The sequence below is a fragment of the Plodia interpunctella genome, chromosome 10 (genome assembly GCF_027563975.2).
Source record: "Plodia interpunctella isolate USDA-ARS_2022_Savannah chromosome 10, ilPloInte3.2, whole genome shotgun sequence".
NCBI classification, from domain to species: Eukaryota; Metazoa; Arthropoda; class Insecta; order Lepidoptera; family Pyralidae; genus Plodia; species Plodia interpunctella.
Window position 1 is genome coordinate 4,598,826 of NC_071303.1, and position 16,199 is coordinate 4,615,024.

Consider the following 16,199-nt stretch of genomic DNA (forward strand, 5'->3'; position numbering starts at 1 on the left):
CTTCGATGCGATTCTTATGTTATACGTAACATAAGAATCGCATCGACCTACTACCTACGGGTAGTAGGTACATACGTATTAAAAAGTTCTAAGATGGAGTACATTTTATTTATCTGACCACAATTCACAGGTATATTTATAAGGTACAAAACGGAAGATTCCCTTAAGTATTAGGGATCGCAATACAATGATACCGAGTGACTGACTTCAAGTCCCGTGCCCCACATACGTACGAGTAAAAACACTATAACAGTCATGACAGCAAAACCTTATGGTTGCCACATCATAATTTTTTAAAAGCCAGCCATTTTTAAAGTTGGCACTATTTTATAATACCATGATAAATATATTTAATAATACCAATTTTTTTTAGAATGTGTCATATCTGCTTCTTTTAAACTCACCGGAATGAGAACGTAGGCGTCACTAACGATTTTCCAAAACGTAATGTCGCTAAGCAAGCCAGCCCGACACCTCCTCCATTGACAACCGTGTTTTTTTTTTTACCCTCAGCTGTAGGTACGGCCACAATTTGTTTTATTAACAACACTTAAACGGCACTTATTAAAAATGTGGGCGTGGAATTATTTTTCCTTTCGAAAGTTTATTGTGTGATATCGAAATGGTGAGTGTTATTTCTTGATCGCATATGACCTTATTTATTTATGATCGCATACGACTTTGGATTTGTATCGTTCAGGATTTTCTACTTTTATCATGTTACTATGCTTCCTCTTAGGGCCTCTTAGGGCTTGCTGATAAAGTGTCCGATAGTATAGTCCGATAGTAATCAGATTTGTCTAGCGATTAGTTTATCTGTCAGATTACAACATGATATTTTATCAGAATGTGGTGAAACATTAAGAACATTTTTCTTCAAATAATTTTCAAAGGACTACACATAGAATGGAAATATATAGTTTATAGCGATAAGGCCATTTTTTGCGCTTTAAAAGTATTTTATTTTCTATTTTGTGTGAAATTTAAAGGATTTTAATTATAAATTGTTCTGCCGTTTTCCTTTCCACAGTTTCATCTTGTTGTACATTGTTGGTGTCAGATATTTTATTCAAACAAAATGCTTGATTTACCATTAATTGGATCACATGTCCTTGTTTAAAAGATATGATGAAGTAAATAATAAAATAAGACGACCTATACTAGATTTTAACATTTTCCTGTAGTGCAATGGAACTGTTCCATAAACTTAATTGGTCGTACTTTATCAGACATGGCCTCAAATTGGTATCAGGCACTAATCACGTCCTCATTTGACCTCTAATTGACACTAATGTTGATCGAACTCATCTCGGTGCAATTAAAACAATCAGGCCTGGAGTCGACAGGAATCGAAACCACATTCCATTTGGGCTAATGACCTCTAATCTTACTAAAAATGTTTTGTTTCTAATCAAATATTGATTTATATAATCATTTATTGATTTATGGCTCTCATGACTGCAATCGTCGTTCAGTAGAAACGGTTATAATAATAAACTACATAATTTTCTCATAGGCGGTGGGTTAGCAACCTGTCACTATTTGATTAAAATTCCATCAAAAAGCCTACCATGGAGCTAAACGTGGCCTTTGAATTTCTCAACAACAAAAAGTTTGAAGACACGATAATATGCTTGTAATTTATGACATCGAGACTAGAAGTCGTGGAACTTTAAAAATATAGGTATGAGTAGGTACTTTAACATCTTGAAAATGAGTTTCTATTGACTGACTAATTTTAACTACGATCATTATCATATCTTTTTTATATATTACGAAAACAATGCAGCGGACTCGGATTTCATAAATTAAAATAACTCACTTAACCACAACTCAGCATAAAAATCGGAAGAAAAAAGGTCTGAAGCCATTTGAAAAGGGAAACAATATCGGGCAGCTCGTAAAACAGCCGAAACACAACGCCGACAACAATGAGACGGATATATTTATTGGCAATTTTATTGGTCGCTTGAAGAAATTAAACCTGGACATATATCAAGATGACTGATGGATAATACTTACTCAGTAGTAAGCATGTCGCAGTTAATGAAAAGGCTGGAGCTAATATGATAAAGTACTCGTAAATGGTTACCAAGTAAAGAATTTTGATCTGAATATTATAAAAATATTATTATAGTATGAAAATCTAATGGATTTCCAGTTATCAAGATAGACCTCATATTATTCTGGTGTAAACAAAACATAGTTATCCTATTTATCTCCTCTCATCAAAGTAGCCTGGAACAGATTGCAGTCTTGTTCAGAATTGTATCGTGTGTCTAGTTTTTGCTGCAATAAAGTGTTTACTTAACGTTATTTTAAAATAAATTTTACATTTTTGGTGAATTACTTTCAAGTTCTCATAATATCGAAATACCTATATAAAAACAATTTACAAAAAATCAATGTAGCGATGTAACTAGAAACAATCACACTAAAGCCCCAAGTTAATCAGAACGCTAAAGATCGTGTCGCGAGACAAGAATAAAAAAAACAATCATAACTACAATAGCGCAAGTCATAGTTTCCAGTCTGGAATAGATTGTGAGGTTTATTCTCTATGTACCTGTTCATCTTTCATATGCTGTATGCCGCCAAACATTATCGCCGAACTCGAATGCATGAACTTGCGCAGTTTGTATGAGTGAATTTTATTTACCACAATGAAAAACCAGCAATGTATGCCGAATCCGCCAAATTATATTATATGAATTGATACATAAAATCTAATTCGATTTCATAAATCCTTCCAAAACTAACTCTAATCCTATCCTAAATAATAAAACAAAAGTAAGTTTATCTGTTATCATTTCACGCTCTATCTACTAAACCAATATTTCTGATATTTTGCATTCATATAGTTCAAAGTTCGGAGTAGGACATAAGGTCACAAACATCCTGGATAAAATGACTGTTGCAGTGGAAAATCCACGCGGACAGAACCAGGAGTTAAATATAATTTCCATTATACTTACAATTATTATTGTAAGTATAATTTTTAATTCCTTTTCGGCACTCATTGTCCTTAGATGTAAGTCATTACTTCTAGTAATATTATTTGTTGACTGTTTGATGCCAAAATAAAGAGAAAAAAATAATAATTTACATACTTGAAAACGTGGTAACCCTCGCGACCCAAAGGGAAGACGCCAATATACGATTGTCCGATACATCTGGGTGTTTGCCAGTTCAATTATCATTACCAAGACATTCAGCCTAGTCACTATCTTCTGGCTGACCCGCATTAAATCGGTTAATTCAAAGTATTTATCGCCTATGCATAGCATTGATCAGATTTAGGAATTGTTTGATGATGTTGCCTCTCCGACTATTGTGACTTTAGTTGATGGGTGTGTACTATGGTAATCAGGTGATTGAATTTGATTGAATGATGGTTTGTTTGGGGAAAATAGGTCTTTATGATTTTGGTTGTTTTGTGTTTGGTTGTGTGTGAATATTGTAAAATGGCTATCTAGTAGGCATAGGTATATGCATGGCGAAAATTTAAGCTTGATTTATGACTTAAGATGAAACATCAGGAATTCTTATGTAATGGCTTTGGTGAAAATTTCAATAGCAAAATTAAGATGAAACATAAGAAATTTTTACAATTATATACAAAAAATTAAATAATTACGTGATTATTGTTTTAATAAAACACATACTGAACTGATCATTTCTATATATTTTTTTACATTTAAGTACATCATAGATACTCATACAATATTAAAATTAACTAAATATGAGTACTTTAGTCAGACCAGCATATTTTTTTGTGCTTCAAAGCATTAACATCGCTGTAATCAGATTAACAAAGCAAGCTGATACCATCTACATTTTAAACATCACAGCCTTCATTCTCCTCCATTGTTGTAACTTAAAACTTTAATTGAATTTTGTTAATAATATGAAACAATGAGATTTATTTTAATATAGATTAACGAGCAATGACTTGACACCCCAAAACTGAATCCCAAGAACCTCCGTCCAGTTTTGAACTTACCAATTTATCATCACCATCTACAAATTATTCCATTCAAGTTTATGATCTATGGACAAAGCAATAAAATCCATTTTAGATTATACACACTGACGTTATCTTTGTCAATATTATAGATGTGCCTCACTGCATTAAAATTAGTTCGAAATATATTAATATGTATTAGAGTCAGCCTTTTTACACTATTGGTTATTGGTTCATTGTTAGGCTATGTAAATTTTTCAACTTGTTTGTTTTGGTATGATAGATATATCGTATATCTAATGTGGTGAAACTAACATAACTGGTATTACTGTACATGTACTTATAATGTTAGTTTAAAATTACACTGTGCAAGCATCGCAAGAATTTAAAATTATCATCACAAAAGTAGATAATAAACATAAAAGAAAGACTTAATCCCGACCCTTTTTAAGAAATGGTATAAAATGACCTACAAAAAGTTACAAGTGATTGTTCAATTGTGGAATAGCAGCCAAAGCACGATTAACACAAATATAGGCGCTAATTGAGGGAATATTACCAAAAACGTGCATCGCTTGGGACATTTCAAACGGTTCTCACGTGGTAATGCGGCTCAAAGATTTATAGATTTGTGTGAATTATGAAGAGAGATTAACGTTTTTTTTCAGTCCTCAAACTCACCATTTGAGGATCGAAAAAATCATTAAATTTATGTAAACGTACAAGCAATCTGTCAAAATGAGGTTTTTTCAGTGCCATTCGAGTAAATGTGCAGAATGGCATATACGTCAGTCAAAAGAAAAAGACAGTTCGTTTATACGGTTTGATCCAACTCAACTATAAAATGGTTTAATGTCTTTAATCAAGATTGTATTAGTATTTCTACTTCACGATCAGTCTAAAAGGATAGATATTATAATACTTTTAAGATGTGATTCTGTAAATCGAATTGCCAAAACAATCGTAAATACTGGACACGCCTAATTTATACTTAGACAAATGTATTCACGTTAATTCCTAATGAACGATGCTATCAAACAATAGCGGTCAAAAGCCATAGGAGCAAGACAGTAGCGATCTCAGATAATCCTGAGTACACAAATCCATTACTGCGCTTGCACACACTTCTACTCGTAACATTACCTACTCATGCTCGTGGCTTTGCCCGCATCTGGAGCCGTAAGTTAGATTTTCTACTTTTCTCCACTTCGTACCGTCTTCCATCCAGCATCCTTAGTTGTTTGTTTAAATTTATCGCCATGTGTGATATATCAGCTGATTTGTGGAATGGAGATGACAAAAAGCTAAACCAATCCATTATTATTGCCGAGAATGTCTATGCGTGATTTATGTAGTTTCATTCACTACTCCAGCGTCTTATCTGAAAAGATAAATAGAATCTGCCGTAAAAAACTAATAATAACAAGCATGCATGCTGTTGAAGTGCAAATATACCCAGCCATGGAGTTGCGGCTTAAAGTCATTTTGGTGACATTTTGAAATGTGTCAGTCTACGGATCACCAGGTCGTGACAGCCAAGTGGCGATGTCGTGATCCAAATTAATTAAAACAGAGACACAAAACTGAATTATCACGATTGGCTTTTGCTGGTAATAACGTGGATGTGATTTACGATATTTCCCAATTAGACTGATTGGGAGTTTTTGGTAAGTAATTTTGGGCACAGCGTGTTGATTAATTATAAAAACTTAATAAATTCTGATTCTTGTATTACAGTTATTCAATGTTTGATAAAAGTGTAATATGCAATTGATGTAAATTATACATGTAATAACAGCAATACAGGATATAATAATTTACAAAAATAATTTTAACCCTTTCACTGTACAAACAAGCCAAGCTGTCATATCCATGTAGTGTAGACAGCCACCTTTGGCATGAAGCACGCCAACGGCCAACCGTCACATTTCAAAATACAATATGCTAATTAATAAAAAAAGATGTTCCTTTTTCATTTTATTTGCACTACAAGCGAGAAGCGTATGCAAATCAATGCCATTTAATTACGAAAAATAAAATAAAAACAAACACGACTGGTGCTAAAGAGAGTTTTGTTTGAGAAGTGGACATTTAAATCGTAAGTGCAGTGTTAGACTCAGGAGATATTAAAACACGTAAGGGGTGTCTGCTTTTGCATATAATTAATTTGAAATAAAGGATCATATCTTTTCATATGTAAATAGATTAAAATTATTTTGCAATTCATTTAAATGTTTATGTGAACGATGTCTCATCATTGAATTTTTTTTTCTCAATATTTTTTACCTATAAAATTAATCATTAGTGACAAAACAAAATTAATCAATTGTGTCGCAGTAGCAAATATAGAAGGCGTACTTCCAAGAAAACATTAAGCATATTGAAGTTGTATCAATGTTCAATCAAGATTGTCGTGTCAACCATTGAGAGTGTCCCCAATCAACAATAGAGGCGACATTAATTCTATCAATCATCTCCAAAAAGGGTTGAAGTTCATTAAAGGACGCATTCCTAAAGTATTATTCTTTGAAAACTGGTAATAAAAATAATAACAAGCGGCCACCCTGCCAAGTGCTATCAGCTCCATCTGTTGTCGCTGCGGACAAACTCGCCTAATGAACGATGATAAATCATATTCGAGAGGCGGCTCGAGACCCGTTCCCCATTATTCTTTCGTTACGTCACTGCGCGGAGGGTTAACTTACTACAACAACCATTGCTGTTTTTGCTTTACCATTTGAACATGATGTCTTTGTTAGCGAACAATGAATGCTTCAATATTATAGAAAGTCACGTTCAGGTGAGATATTTAGAGTGTAGCTCCAAGATGTCTCTCGACCGTGTCCCTGCCCGCACAGCATTGTGCTTACTAATGATTTTATGCAAATGCAGCCTCTTTAGATCGAAGTCTTAGCGCGATCTCAACCGTCAGGTACCAAGCTCATTATTAACAATTTGAAATATGACTTGGATTTTTAACTTAATTTTTGTGAAATAAATTAGTTTTTTATCGATCGACGGAGACTTTTTATGGCACTCAGAATGAAAAATGTTATTATTTGTTTCGAAACGGTAACTGTAATATGATCCTAGTAAATAGTTTATGATATTCACAGGAATTTTAAAACGTTTACTTTCGCGCAAACGTGTCACAATCTCATTAGTATTTGTCTGACGTTCTTTTGTGACTGTGACTAAATGGAAAATTTGGGGCTTTTTGTTGCACAATTATAAGGAAAAAAACTTGCTAGATCATAAACACAATAACACAAGATAAGGAAAACATACTTATGTTGTGTTATATATAAATAAAATAAAACCGTATTATTTACATAATACCTACGGTATAATATTGTATAAAAAAGATTTTATTAAAAAGACAATTAGATGAGGAAAAATAAAGGAAATTGAAGGCTAATTAGAACTAAATATAGTTTTTTTTTTCAATTAGTTCGTACAACTGCGGGCTTTATGACGAATTCACATGAATGTTTAGCAGACAAAGTTCATTTAGAGTCCAATTTTTCACTTAGTGTCAGAAATGACTTCCCACGTTCTTCCTCATACAAAGAACAAAGAGTAATCGTTAGTTAGCCTTAATTGCGATAATTACACCGCTCATCAGTTGACAAAATGATTTATGAAGTAGATCTAGCTACTTAGTAAGGCTACAGCCATGCTTACAAAAAAATATTCAGCAAATTTTATGAAACGAGCACATAAACATAATTAAAAAAAACAAATTTGTTTATTTTAACATAATAACACAAAACTACCTTTTAACAAAATCATTGAAGAGTATTTTGATATTTTACTTATTGATAGATTTTTTTAGAATTGTTGTAAACTTGAGGATGAGTAAATACTTTTATCTGTATTTCTTGGACATAATTTTTATTATTTTGGTTTGTATGTATTCATATATTGATATATATGTAGTCTTATGTATATATACTTTGCTATTTATATTTTTATTATTTACTTATTTGTGTTGAAGTTATTTTTTGCGCCGCACAACTTTTCTCTGTTTCTCCTAATGGTTAGCTGGGAGAGAATGCTTATAGCATTAAGTCCGCCATTTGTTTATAAGTATGTTTTACTTGGAATAATAAAGTTTTATAAATAAAAATAAAATACTAATATGTAGATCTACATATTTTTATTTCTTATAATTATTTACTCCACAATTTATTGAACTTCATTTCATTATTTATTAGTAGGTACTCATTGTTATTGTGGAGATAAAAATAAATATTATGACTGTAAGTATATACCATGCATCAAACGTTGAAATAGAAAATTAAAAAAAAATCTGTCCTAATTAATTCAAAATGTCATATATTTTACTGATTGTGGAACCGAAGCCTTACCTTGAAGGTCCAGTTGAATATTTTGCTAATGTTTGCTAAATGACCGTGGGAAGTAACCGAAAATAATGAACGGATGAGTAATTTTAGACATTTGTAGTTAAAACTTAGTAGATGTATAGTATTGTTAATGGTCTTTTCGTTCGTTCTAGTAGAAATTTTAAAATACTTACACACATTTATTATGACTGCAAGTATATACGATGCATCAAACGTCGAAATAGAAAATGTATAAAGGGTTATTGCCGGGATTGATTCAAACGAAACTTGGATAGTGTGAAATAGAAATAATATTGTAATCACATAAAATTAACGAACGTGATAATAACCTAAGAATCCATAAAAAATAATTGCAATATGAATAAATGACAGTTCTTTCTTTTTCTTTTAAAATAGTACAGAAGTTTAGCGTCCAGTACTTATTAATTGCTTTATTATACAACTTCAACTGGAAGTATTTTGTAATCTGTGGCCATGTATTCATTTTGATTAAAGCCTGTTACTACCGCTCCCAACTCAAGTCAAATATTCAACATTTTAAGGATTGTTTTTGAAGTAGACCCTAGAATTCTATGCCTCACATTTAGAAATGAAACTGGTAATACGCGAGGATAGGAAAATGGCTCTTATGGACTTTATAAAAAAATGCCACAGGAGTAGTAATTAGGAATTTGACTTCAAAATTTCTATGTTACTTCTCAAAGTTCAAAATAAGCTTGAGATTAAATAGTTTCTACTTGAACGTAAAGAAGAGCAGTATTATGATTACTATAAAATTCTTATAAATAGTACCTATAGAACTCGGTCTTCATATAAATTGCAGCGATCCTGCCTGCCATAATTCGTGCCTGAGGTGTCACGTTCCGCACAGACAAATTGTAAATAGACTAGGCATATACTGGGATTTTATTGACTCAAACGATAGTAGTTATATGTGGATAAGAAAAAGTCCTTGTTATTTCTTTTATTACACAACAAATTATTTTATAGCACTTTTTATGTAATTAATCTGTACTGTAATTTAATTTAAAATGTTATTAGATAGAAATTTTGTATTGGCCACAGTAGTATATAGGAATTTTATTTAATCCATATTAGTACGATTAATAGTGTAGTGCCTATGAAATAGTAAAATTTTAACATCGATGAGAGAATTCTAGATCTATTATGACACTAGTCTATGGTCTTCCCTATTATTGTATGAGTTGTATTAATAAGGCTTCTTCAAGATTGACGAATATTGTCTGTAGTTATGAAGCATTAGGTTTTTAATAGTTATCCTGTGGTTAGTGATAATATTTTGTTACACCGTGAATTGTATATATTTATCGTTCTTTATTACCTGCTTCAGATGAGAAGGAAATAAGTACCCATGAATACAAAAAGTTAACTAAAAATACTAATCAATATTTTGATAGTAACTTAGCTTGTGCTTGAAATCGAATTCAGAAAAAAGCCAGAATTACTTGATTAAGTAACTTAAAATATCCAATATAATATGCAATAATATGCATATTATTATTAAACCTTCATATTACATATTATGTCTAACTAGGTATTCCAATTGAACGAAAAACGCAGCAAGCCCGACGGGTTAATAATATATTTAACACCATATAATTTTCGCAAACATACGCACAGCGTCGCATCGCATCGGGCGGTTCAGACGATTTCCTAAAGCATTTAGTAAAAAAAACTTACTCAGAATTAAAAGCAATATTTTACACTTAAAATATAAAAAAAAAATGCACGACAGAAATAAACCAACTCATTTGAAATCAGATCAACCCAATCAACAATAGTGTAGGTGCCCGTCAAAAGTCGCGGGTGGTCGTTAGTGTATTAAGCTCGTCACATACTGCGCGGACAAACCCAGACTGTTAGAATAGTCTGGCCAAAACTGGACTTTTTCAACCTAATAATGGGTTAAGTCGTGGTTCAATCATATTCAGAAACAGAACAGAACAGAAAGCTTTTTAATAATGAACTTTTGGAGCCAAAAATGTACATTTGAACTTTTTACGTTCTAATAAGGTACCTATGTGTCTCCCGCCCAGGAATCCTCCTTATTTCCCCTAGGATCCCTTCTTTCGCATGGATGTCGTACCAGATGACTAAGGGATAAAAGCCTTGTTAGAGGATTAAAGCCACCACCTAAAATGAAATCAAGCCTGCTGCTAAATGAGTCCAAAAATTGGGCTGTGAAGACCAGTTTTAGCCAGGTTCCTGCCCATCTCGGCCCAGACCACATTAGTCAGAGTCAAACAAAGAATCACAATCCGAAATCTTTTAATTGGCATTAAGTATGACGACAGACGGTGACTTGCCTAATCCGTCTCGTTACGATATTTGTATAGAGCTGTGAAACAAATGTATATATTATATATCTAAAATATTGACAACAAAACGCATAATATCCATTTAAATAAATTAATTCTGTTATAATTAATAATTTTATGTTTTTCCTCTTTGACTGCAGTAGAAGACTTTAGTGAGGTAGTAAACAAATAGGTTGACGTAAATTAGAAAACAATTCTAAACCGTAATTTATTGGCATCCCAATAGAGTATCTCTATTAAGTATATAGTAAAAAAGAACAAAATATAAATATTTTCTCATATTGTAATCCTCCATTTTAATTTAAGTAAGAAATAAGTATCTCAAAAACAAAAAGGGTGTTAACAACTCTATACGAATCCCTCTGTAGATTCCATTCTAATCTGTCACGTCTATGAGGTCGGCGGTGTAAAGTTCATCAATGCTGAATTCAATTACCGATTACACCATTGTGTTCCGTTCTTTCGATTTATATTTAAATACCAGACGAAATTACCAGAAATGTATTGTGAAACTGTAATGATTACACAATAATTCAACCATTCTTTGCAGTTATATTGACTACAAAATGTCAATTTTATATCACATCTATAATTGGGTAAGGGATTCGTAAATGCATAATTAATCTAACTATAACTCAATAGCAATATCGTGAAGGTTATGTCCAGTGCATTAAGTAAGTTTGTAAGTCTGTTCTGTGTCGATATTTGCTGGTTTGTTTGTAATCAAACCTTGCAAGTTAAATTTCTCCTAGTTCCAGTTGTCCTATTGTGTTGAAATTCCCCACGTCGTTTCTGTTTTCATAACAATGCAATTGAGAATAAACATTTTATATCTTCGATAGAAGCCTGTTAGGTTAAGCTCAATCCAAGATATGATCTAATCCAAGAAATACACAGATTTGCCAAAATGTATCAAAATGCTTTGATTTTAAGTAAACTTTTGTAGGTATATATTTTTAAGTAAACTCCGTAGACAAACTTAAATTGTAATGCATTTCGCCCTTGTTCAAAAGAAATTTTCTTCTTCTATGAAAAAGAAGGCACAGAAAGTTATGGGTAAAGGAACAGAAACTGTAAACTTTTAAGTCTTTATAACAGAAAAAACAGGTACTTAGGTGCCTACAACAGATTTTATTTTAAGTACTAGGTTTAAAATTCCTTTTCCTTTGCGTATCAAATAAATACTATAAAATATAGTTGTTAATATAAATAAGTTATATTAATGCAATCATAATACATGTTTTGTATCATAAGTGTGAAAATAAACATTGTTTTCGCCGTGGTGTGAACAATTTAATATTTTATATAAATTTAATATAATAATATTCTTTATTGGTAATATAACAATATTGTATTGTATATTTAAATATCCAATTTAAAACTACGATAAACTTTAAGATGGTAATAGCTAATGTTATATGGTATGAGCTCAGTGCGGAAATGAGTGGATGTGAAAACCAATAAAATCAATAACAAATATATTATTTAAATAACAAGAGCGGAGCTTTCTGCAGAAGTAGGTATAAACTTTGAAATCCAGGTCCGCGAGGTCTGTAAACTTTCGGGAAAAAATGTCTAAATAGCAGTAAAAACTATATCAAAAGCATATAAACAGACAGTCGCGGAAGGCGAATTTTTTATACCACGTAGTGACAAATGTTGATCAAAGTCATCTAAATAAAAATGATTTTATTTACCTAATTGTTGAGTTAAAATCATACATATATCAATTGATCTCTGACAGTAACGTCTTTGTTTCACGACGGCACTGAGCAATCAGCGAATGTTCCTATTTCTAATTGATCGAAGTGGGCCATCAGAAAGTCTACGAATTACGGTCTCGCCATTTATGGCAGAGGCTTATGTAAATTATATCGTGGGTACGCGATTGGATGCCGATACTTTAGAATTAACCTTGAATCATTATGATGTAATTAATTAATTTGAATAATAAAGTGTAAATTTAAAATGTCCAATGGAATACGCTATTTTTTGCTTCCATATATATGGGCTAATACTGCCAGTATTTTCATCGCTTAGTTTTCCGTGTGCTATTGGAAATCTATTAATTATACTTTTTTCATCTAATAAAATGTTGGTAGTGGGCATGTAAAGTTAATGTGATTACAATAGATAAATATATTTGTGTAGTTATAGTTTTCTTGCGACCGGCTGTCATCATAGTGCCGCAAAATTATATGGGTTCTCTCAATAAATATGTAAATAGTAAATTAGGAACCTTTAAGGTATTAAACAGAGAGATATCACACTTATTACCAGATTTCAACGGTTAATATAAAGCTTTCTTGAAATTAATTTCGTCGCCATGCGCATGGTTAATCAATTTCGTATCGCATAATATATGAGCATAAAATAAAAAAATACACGTTTCATATCAACAACATTAATTCCAATCAAAATTAAACACACACTTACCTACCGTATGAGCCCCGATCATTCTTTGTTTTTTGTAAGCAGAAGCCCCAATTAGGCAAGGCCGTTGTCTCGTATACAAAAATGTCGACGAGAAGTGACAATTTCCATGGTGGTCTTGGGGCCTTCGTAATCTGTCATCTGGCCTGTCAAATTACTAACGGCCAAGCGACCGAACGGCTACCGAACTTGCCACAGATAACACTCTATTCTATAGAGCAGGTAGTTTTGTAGACACATCAATGAATTCATATCTGTAGTTTTATGCCGACCAACTCTGAGATTAACGAAATATAATTGTAATTTCTGGCCCGTGTGTTCACGTTTCACACTGGCTGACGTGTGTTAATATTTGACGTTAATTAAAAATCATTCTTTACTTTCGTTGAAATTCGAATGACATTCAATTTAACAATCATTCCTCAATTCGAAAGGATAATCGAAATGATTGATAAAAATTAAATGACTATTTAATTAAAAATAATTTATGTTATTTTAAAAATCAACGAAGTCATCCGATTGACGGTTCTGCGTCAATATATCTACTTACAGTGCACAAAATAAAATGTACGAACGTAGGCGTACCAAAAGCGAGACACCTGATTACACTTTTTGTCTTTTTTACATGGAATGTTAATTAATTTTTGCTGTCAACCGTAGTCAAACAATATGTTATGATTAATTGTGTTTTTAAATCCGACCGTAGGTACCTGGTTTTATCGAAGTTATAAATATTTATCAATTTACAGGTCAAGAAAGTTTAATAAGATGATTTGTATCTAAAATAATATAGTTGTAGACAAGGTTTGTTTTCAGAGAAATTAAGGGAGTTTTTTAATAGACTCTTATTTTTTAAAGTATTTATACGTCAATTATGTGAATATCTAACATATATCATAAAATTATTGTTAAGTACATAACAAACAAGTTCATGACTGGGTGTTGATTTTCATTGACACGAATAAATGACAAAATGATCCGAATGAAGAGTAATTCCAGCGATTGTATTGCAATCAAGTGGATTTTAATGACGACAATAACTCAACACTTATTGAAATAAATGACTGTATGGACAATCGTAATTATTGTGACACGTATCTATGGTCTTTATCGACGTTTGCTCAATCTGTCGTTTAACAATTTTATGTTATCCTTTTATATTATTCTATCCATCGAAAGAGCGATGAGCGATGTCTTAAAAGGAGGCATCAATCTAAAACAGAGTTATCACTGTAAACTAGTTTTGGAAAATAAAAAAATATGAATATTATTATGTTGGACCCCGTCCTTTGAGGCAACAGCCTGAAAGGACTCATCATCATCATCAACAGATGATGATGATGATGACATCAACCTCATACTCTCTCTCTTTTTCTATCTTCATATATGTTTTCAGTGTTCTACCTTAGGAACGTATTACGGAACCTACGGGCATTGCACGGATTCGTAATGTAGTCGTTCACCTGTAATTCAGTCATGTCTATTGGTCCAGACATAATATAATATAATTGGTAAGTAGTATAGTAATTTACCACCTAGTAGATTCTAATACTTTGAATATACTTACATAAGCTTAAGTCTGACTTTAAAGTACTTACAAAGTCACAATGACTCAATGACTCTTTCAAGTGTAAAATGAATGATTCTAACTATCCATCAAAGCGCAACGTCGGTGCATACCTGCAAGACCTGTAGATGCATTAATAAGTGTTCATTTTTACAGTAAAATCTGCACAGAAGAGCATCTTCATACCTCGACTACATAAAGGCAAGCTACGGTTGTGATCAAATGTGAAAGATCCCGGGTTCAAATCCTACTCGTGCTATAAGAGTTTGTATACTAATCTGACTTATATATAGTTGCTTTAATAAACTATTAATTGGTACCGGTGGATAAAAATATCGTGAAGAAACTTGCACAATTGTTGACAGTTTAAGTTCAATAGTGTGTATGCGATTATTTGCTACTAGTCGGATGCCGTTAGGCGACTTGAATAAAATCTTCCACCAGTGTAATTAACACACTCGAAAAGAAGGAAATCAAGGTGCTGCAGAATTATTATTTTTTTACAAGCCTTTATGTAGTATTTTAAATAATGCAACTTAATTTTGAATCAGATATTTTAGTGCTATGTTTTAAATTATCACGAAAATAATTAAACTATTTAATGATTATATGTTACTTGTGAAATAATGTATATATATAATGTGATTGACAACAGAACAAAAGAAATTATAATCATCAACTTGTTTTATTTTATCTGATAATCTATCGCGGATATGACTTACTGTCAATACTTTACTATGTTCGTTAGTGCATTTCCCCTGTTGACGGCTGTCATTCATCTCCCGTGATTGGATGCAGTGGATCTGTTAATTGCAATTGTGTGCAATAATGTATTCAGCAAACGAAAATTACTTTCACAATCAACTTTTGACAATCAAAGTTTATTGGAGTCTGATAAAGGCGTACGTCTACTAACTTCTGTTATTAAATGAAGTCGAAAACAAAAGGTTTAAAATGAAATTTAAAAAAATGGAATGAGTATTAAGTTTAAAGTCTTGAAATTTGCTGGTTTCTATAAAATAAAACTAAAATAACTTTTACTTATTTCCCTTGGAATAAAATAAATTAGTTTCCCATTAAATACCTACTTATTTAGGAAAATTTTCGTTTTCTTTTCTTTTCTTTTTTAAATATATTTTATGCACAAGCCAGTCTGCCTCTATGTACCACATCTCTCACGGGTCTACTGGAAGAGATTTCATTTGGAATAAGTAGCTCCCTTGTACTCATTTTTATAATGTAATTTATATTTTATGTTTTTTGTGTACATAAATTGATAAATAAATAAATAAATAAAATTGATTTATTAATGTTAATATTGAAAAAAAAAACAATCTGACAATAGTAAAATTAAATGTAAAATGTATACCGCTCACTTATGGTCTTAGTTCAATGAAAATAATAATAAGCAATAAATTACAATCATGAGCGGGCAACACCGTTCCATCCATCAATTGCATTGCAAACTTAACAAATGTGCACTTCGAGCCCTAGGAATCTGCTTACTCATAGCACAGTGATTTCTTGCC

At 31.9% G+C, this 16,199-nt stretch overlaps 1 long non-coding RNA gene across 1 annotated transcript; it reads left to right on the forward strand.

Moving 5' to 3' along the window:
* The first annotated feature begins 565 nt into the window (after positions 1–565).
* On the forward strand, positions 566–15,305 carry LOC128673005 (uncharacterized). Its single transcript, XR_008405025.1, has 3 exons — positions 566–625; positions 14,500–14,614; positions 14,827–15,305. It is a non-coding gene; the product is annotated as an uncharacterized LOC128673005 (long non-coding RNA).
* Positions 15,306–16,199: the final 894 nt, after the last annotated feature.